The sequence below is a fragment of the Piliocolobus tephrosceles genome, chromosome 5 (assembly GCF_002776525.5).
Source record: "Piliocolobus tephrosceles isolate RC106 chromosome 5, ASM277652v3, whole genome shotgun sequence".
NCBI lineage: Eukaryota > Metazoa > Chordata > Mammalia > Primates > Cercopithecidae > Piliocolobus > Piliocolobus tephrosceles.
The window spans coordinates 20,527,722-20,535,910 of NC_045438.1; positions in this window are offsets into that span (position 1 = coordinate 20,527,722).

Consider the following 8,189-nt stretch of genomic DNA (forward strand, 5'->3'; position numbering starts at 1 on the left):
CAGAGACTCCAGCGCAGCCATGTGGTGGAAGAAAATTTAAGACTGCAAAAGGAAAGAGATGTACAGAAAATGGAAATGAGGTACAAAAACAGCCAGATTAGCTAAGCTTGGGGTTTGCAGTATTTGAACATGGTCAGAGAGCTGGCCACCTTAGATTGGCCAAAACTCAGTGATTGGCACAAGAGTAGGCTATGGTCTGTTTACAGTTCCATTTAGGTTATTGTTCATGATATACAGAGAGACCTTTAGGTCGAAATTAAAATATGCAAGGAGGCAACTTTAGGCCACATGTAATTTGAAAGCGAGAGAGGCCTGGTGGAGGCTGCATTTTCCTCTCCAAGAAGTCCATTTGTGGGCTGCTGAGCCACAAGATATGGAAGAACACAAGACAGCAAGAGAAGGCCATGAACTGGACCCAATACCCACATATTCAGGAGTAAACCCTGGTGCTGTGAAAGGGTCAGTGCCTCCACAAACATCTCCACAGACACAGAGCTCTGAACGGACACAGACCGCTACACACAACAGAGCGCGACAAGCCACAGAACTCCACAAACCGCAGAGCTCTCTACAGATAGAGAAATCTCCTCACCACAGAGCTTTCCAAACCAAAGAGCTCTCCACATACACAGAGCTCTCCACACCACAGATCCCTCCACAGACACTGAGCTCTCCTCAACACAGAGCTCTCTACTGACACAGATGTATTTATAGACACAATCTCCACACAAGACTCTCCACACCGCAGAGCTCTCTATACTACAAAGCTCACCAGACCAGAGTTCTCCACAGACACAGAGCTCTCCACACTGCAGAGCTCTCCACAGACACAGAACTCTCCACACCAGAGAGCTCTCCACAGACACAGAGCTCTCCACACCACATCTCAACAGACGCAGAAATATCCACACCACAGAACTCTCAGTCACAGAGCTACCCACACCACATAGCTGTCTACACTACAGAGCTTGCCACATTCACACACCCCTCCACCGACACAGAGCTCTCCAGACACAGAACTCTCCATACAACAGAGCTCTCCACAGACACAGCGCTTGCCACACCACAGAACTCTCCACAGAAACAGAGATCCCCGCAGCACGGAGCTCTCCACAGACACAGGGCTCTCCACACCACTGGGGTCTCCACAGACATAAGGCTCCCCACAGACACAAAACTCCCCACAGACACAGGACTCTCCACAGACACAGAGCTCTTCACAGACACAGGGATATCCACACCGCTGGGCTCTCCACAGATACAGAGCTCTCCCCACCACAGAGCTCTTCATACCACACACCTCTCCACAGACACAGAACTTTCCACAGACTCAGAATTATTCACAGGCACAGAAATCCCAATACCCCATAGTTATCCACACTACAGTGCTCTCCACACCACAGAGCTCTTCACAGACAAAGAACTCTCCACAGACACAGGACGGTCTGTAGACACAGAGGTCTCCACACCACTGAGCTCTTCAAACCATGGATCTCTTCACACCACAGAGCTCTCCACATAGAGAGTTCTTCACACCACAGAGCTCTTCACATCATAGAGCTCTCTACAACACAGAACTCTTCACACCACAGAACACTCCACAGACACAGAGCTCACCACATCACAGAGCTCTCCACAGACACACAGATCCCCACACCACATAGTTTTCCACACTACGGAGCTCTCCCCACCACAGAGCTCTTCACAGATACACAGCTCTCCACAGACACAGGGCTCTACATACCACTGGGCTCTCCACAGACACAGAACTCTTCACAGACACAGAGGTCTCCACATCACTGAGCTCTTCTCAGGCACAGAACTCTCCACAGACATGGGACTCTCCACAGCCACAGAGATCTCTGCATCGTAGACCTCTCCACACCACAAAGCTCCTCACACCACAGAGTTCTTCACACCACAGAGTTCTTCACACCACAGAGCTCTCCGCAGACAGAGAGCTCTCCACAGACACAGAGCTCTTCATACCACAGAGCTCTCCACAACACAGAGCTCTCCACAGACACAGGGCTCTCCATGCCACAGGGCTCTACACAGACACTGAGATCTCCTCAACACAGAGCTCTTCACTGACACAGATCTATTTACAGACACAGATCTCCACACCACACAGCTCTCCACACCACAAAGCTCTCCAAAGATACACAGTTCTTCACACCACAGAGATCTCCACAGATGCAGACCTCTCTATAGACACACATCTCTCTACAGACACAAACCTCTTCACATACATGGAGCTCTCCACACCACAGAACTCTCCACACACACGGAGCTCTTCACACCCCAGAACTCTGAACACCACAGAGCTCTTCACACCACAGAGCTCTTCGCACCGCAGAGCTCTCCACATCACAGAGTTCTCCACATAAAGAGGGCTCCCCACATCACAGAGTTCTTCACACCACAGAGCTCTCCACATAGGAAGTTCTTCATGCCTCAGAGCTCTTCACAGCACAGAACTCTCAACATACACAGAGCTCTCCAGACCACAGAACTCCCCACATCACGGAACTCTCCACATACACAGAGGTCCCCACACCACAGAGCTCTTTACTGACACAGAACCCTCCACACCACAGAGCTCTTTACTGACACAGAACCCTCTACACCACAGAAATCTCCACAGACACAGAGCTCTTCATACCACAGAGCTCTTCACATACACACTGCTCTTCACATACACAGAGCTCTCCACACCAGAGTTCTCCATAGACACAGAACTCACTCTCCACACAACAGAGCTCTTCACACCACACAGCTCTCGATATACACAAAGTTCTTCACACTACAGAACTCTACTTGCCACAGAGCTCTCCACAGACACAGGGCTTTCCACACCACAGAGCTCTACACACCAAAGAGTGCTCCACAGACAGAGAGCTCTACACACCACAGAACTCTCCATATTACAGAGCTCTCCACAGACATAGAGCTCTCGACAGAGATGTCCACACAGAGCACTCCACATACACAGAGCTGTTCACACCGCAGAGATCTCCAAACCAGAGTTCTCCATAGACACAGAACTGTCTGCACAAACAGAGCTCTTCACATATGCAGAGCACTTCACACCACAGAGCTCTCCAAACCATAGAGCTCTACACGAACACAGAGATCTCCATAACACGGAGCTCTCCAGAGTCACAAAGCTCTCCACACCACAGAGGTCTCCACATACACAGAGTTCTCCACACCACAGAGCTCTTCACACCACAGAGTCCTCCTCACCACAGAGCTCTCCACATACACCGAGAACTCCACACCACAGAGCTCTCCACAAAGCTCTCCACAGACACAGAGCTGTACACACCAAAGAGTTCTCCACACAGAGCTCTACATACCACAGAGCTCCTCAGAGACACAGTGCTCTCCACACCAGAGATCTCCATACCACAGAGCTCTCTAAAGACACAGAGCTTTCCACAGATATAGAGCTCTCCACAGAGGTGTCCACACAACAGAGCTCTACAGAGTTGTTCATGCCACAGAGATCTCCAAACCACAGACTTCTCCATAGACACAGAACTCTCAACATATGTAGAGCTCTCCACATTACAGAGCTCTTCACATATGCAGAGCACTTCACACCACAGAGCTCTCCAAACCACAGAGCTCTCCACAACACAGAGCAGTCCACAGACACAGAGCTCTCCACACCACAAAACTCTTCACACCAGGATTCTTCACATACACAGAACTCTCCACAACACAGAGCTCTCAACAGACACAGAGTTCTCCACACCGCAGAGCTCTCCACACCACAGAGCTCTCCATATACACAGAGAGCTCCACACCACAGAGATCTCCACACCACAGAGCTCTTCACATACACAATCTCCACACCACAGAGCTCTCCATATACACATAGCTCACCACAGACACAGAGCTCTCCACATACACAGAGATCTCCACATACACAGAGATCTCCTCAGTCACAGAGATCTCCACACCACAGAGCTCTTGACACCACAGGGCTCTACACACCAAAGAGCTTTCCACAGACACAGAGCTCTCCACATCACAGAGCTCTCCACAGACACAGAGCTTCCAGACCACAGAGCTCTTCACATACACAGAACTCTCCACTACACAGAGTTTTTCACACCACAGAGCTCTCTACATACACAGAGCTCTTCATATCACAGAGTTCTTCATATCACAGAATTCTCCACACCAAAGAGCTCTCCACAGACACAGGACTCTCTACAGACACAGAGAAGCCCACACCACAGAACTCTTCACGGACACAGAGCTCTCCACACCACAGGGCTCTCCACAGACTCCAAACTCTCCACAGGCATAGAGCTCTTCACACCATGGAGCACTACACATCACAGGGCTTTCCACAGACTCAGAACTCTCCACAACACAGAGCTGCCCACACCACAGAGCTCTTCACACCACAGAACTCCCCACATACACAGAGGTCTCCACACCACAGAGCTCTCCACAGACACAGAGCTCTCAACACTATAGAGTTCTCCACAGACACAGAGCTCTCAACGCCACAGAGCTCTCCACAGACACAGAACTCTCCACAGACACAGAGGGCTTCACACCACAGAGCTCTCCGCAGACACAGCTCTCCACACCACAAAGCTCTCCACAGACACAGAGCTCTCCATACCACAGAGCTCTCCACATACACAGAGCTCTCCATACCACAGAGCTCTCCACATACACAGAGCCCTCTGCACCACAGAGCTCTCCACACCACAGAGTTCTACACAGACACAGAGCTCTTCACACCACAGGTCTCTCCACAACACAGAGCTCTTCACTTACACAGAGCTCTATACACCAAACAGCTTTCCACATACACAGAGCTGTCCACAACACAGAGCTCTCCACATACACAGAGCTCTCCACACCACAGATACCCCCTGTACTTACCCCTAAGTCTGACTTCCCTTAGCACAGACCACCAACTCTTAAATTTTCTGTACTCACACTGCCAGCAGTGACTTCAGCAGCACTGACCCCTCTAGCACTGAGCCCCACTGCACTGACCCTTTTTGCACTGACCACTGCCTGCAGTGAGCACCCCTCCCCTGACACCACAGCACTCACACCCATACAACTGACCTCCCCAGCAGGTACATCCCCTGCACTAACCTCCACAGCACTGATGCCCCCAGCACTGACTCCCCCACAGTGACCCCTCAACATCAACACCCCAAGCACTGACACTCCCAGCAATGACCCCTCAACACCGACACCCCAAGCACTGACATTCCCAGCAGTGACCCCGCCAACACTGACCTCCTTAGCACTGACCTTTACCCCTGAAACCTCCAACACTTACCCCCGAAAGTGACAGCCCCAGCACTGACTTCCTCAGCAGTGACACCCCCAGAAGTGACTTGTCCAGCACACTTCAGCACCCACTGCACCAGCATTGACACCCCCAGTACTGACACCCCATCACTGGCACCCCAACACTGAAACTCCCAGCATTGACACCCCAACACTGGCACCCCATCACTGACACCCCAACACTGAGACTCCCAGCACTGACACCCCAACACTGACGTCCCCAGCACTGACACCCCCAGCAGTGACAGCCCCTGCTGTCAATAAATAATAGTAATTTAATTATTTATTTTTGGTTAGAACTCAGAATAGTACAGAGAACAACGTAGAACCTCTATGTACTCACCACCTAACTCCCAAACACAGTATTTCTCCACACTTCATTATTTTCTGAAATACACAAGGCATCATCACATATACATTGAATTGCTTCCGTCCGTTTCCTCAAGTCAATGCCCCCACTCTCCGAGGTGACTCTGCTCTGAATTTGGTGTGTGGAGTTGGGTGACATTTGGAAAGAGAGTGCACTACGCATAATGTAAATGTAACTACTTATGTTTCCAGAAATAAAATTCAGTATTTTATGCCCTACTTGAATCTTGAAATAATGCAATTGAAGTTCAAGCTTGAAATGCTGTAAAAAGTTTGAAAAGCTAAGTTTGACTGTACAATTTGAAGACTCCTCCAGTGCTGAGGCTTAGCTGTTCGCCCTGGCCTGGGGAGGGTTGTGGAGCCTGTGTTATTGGAGCATGGACCCTCGAGATTTGTTAACTATTCTGAGTGTTATCGCTGGGTTAATTTTGTTGGTATGTGTGTCCTTCGTTTTAATCTTCGTGTCGCATCAGCATTTTCTTAGCTGTTGATTTGTTCATGGGTGTATTAGTTCGTTCTTGCATTGCTGTAAAGAAATAACCGAGACTGGGTAATTTGTAAAGAAAAGAGGTGTAATTGGCTTCATGGTTCTGCAGGCTGTACAGGTTTCTGCTTTTGGGGTGGTCTCAGGCAGCTTTTACTCCAGGTGGAAGGTGAAGCCAGAGCAAGTACATAACAGAGGCAAAAACAGGGAGGTGCCACACACTTTTAAATGACTGAATCTTGTGGGGACTGCACCAAGGAGACCTTGCTAAACCATTCATGAGAAATCCACCCCCATGATTCAATCCTCTCCCCCCAAGCCCCACCTCCAACAACTGTTGAAATTGACAATGTTGTGCTTCCTACCTACGACATCTCCAATGTTGAAGGTGGGGATTATACAATATATAATATTGTATGTAATATTGTATTATAGTATGCAATATATATATTTTAACTGTAAGCATTTGCATGAGTGTACCATTCAATGACATTAAACACATTCATGGTAATGTGTGCCCATTACCACCATTTTTGCCCAAGATTTTTCATCATACACAACATAAAGTCGTTCGTTTTAAACACCAACTCCTCACTCCTCATTCCCCCTGCCCCAGCCTTTGGTTACCTCGCTTCTACTTGCTGTCTCTGTGATTTTGCCTATTCTAGGTACCTCACACGAGTGGAGTCAAATAATATTCACCATTTTGTGTCTGCTTATTTCACTAAGCACAATGTCCTCAAGCTCCGTCCAGGCTGTAGCCTGTCAGAAGCCCCTTCCTTTGTAAGGCTGAATAATTTCCATGGTGTGGATGGACCACACTGTTCATTCATTCCTCTGTGGATGGACATTTGTGTTGTTTCTATCTCTTGGCTGTTGAGGATAATGCTACTATGAACATGGGTGTTCAGATACCTCTTTGTGTTCCTGACTTCAATTCCTTTAGATGTCCCAGGTGTGGAATTCCTGGATCTTACAGTCATTCTGTGTCTGATTCTTTGAGGAACCTCCACATTTTTCCACAGCAGCAATGGATGAGAATTCTGATTTCTCCATCCACATCCTCACCAACACTTCTTTTCCATTGCTTTTTATTTTATTATAGCCATCTTATTAGATGTGAGGTGGCATCTCAACTGTGGTTCTGATTTGCATTTACATATGATTAATGATACTGAACATCTTTTAATGTGCTTATTGATCATTGTATATCTTGTTTGGGGAAATATCTATTCAAGATCTTTCCCATCTTAACATTGTTTTTTAATTGTTGAGTCACGGGAGTTCTTTATATATGCTGGATATTAATCCCTTATCAGATATATGATTTGTAAATATTTTCTCCCATTCTGTAGGTTGTCTTTTTGCTTTCTAGAAAGAGTCCTTTGATATACAAACATTCTTAGTTTTGATGAAGTCCAGTTTATCTATTTTTTCTTTTGCTGCCTTTGCATTTTTTGTCATATCATTATTACTTTCTATTAGTATATTATTTTCCCTCATTTTTATTATTACTTCTGCCATATATCAACATTCCAGGAGTGCATGCCTCTGTCTCTGGATTCAGTAGAGACACCAGCAGTCACCAGCTCACTAGGCCTCAGGCTCGATGGTCACCTCATGGCAACACCCCAGTGTTTCTGTTTCAGGTCAAGCTCCTGCTCCTTTTCCTGTTACCCCGACCCTCCTCCTGCTCCAGTCCCGTGACCTCAGACACAGAGAGCAGTGGGAGTTGCAGCCATGCCTGTTCAAAGGCCACATGATCTGGGTGTCTAGGCCCCAGTGGTGTCTCCTCCTCTGCTGTCTCAAGGCAGAGCTTTCTGGGAGGGCGGCATTTTCTGCCCATTCCCTGTGTATTTGTGTTTCTCTTCAATTCAAAGGGTCCTTGGGCATGCTGGCTATCTCTAAAACTCATTGGCTGGGTTACCATTGGCCTGACTGGGTCATTTATTTTATTCTTAGGAAGCGATTCCCTAACTCTCCTGTTACAATCATGGCT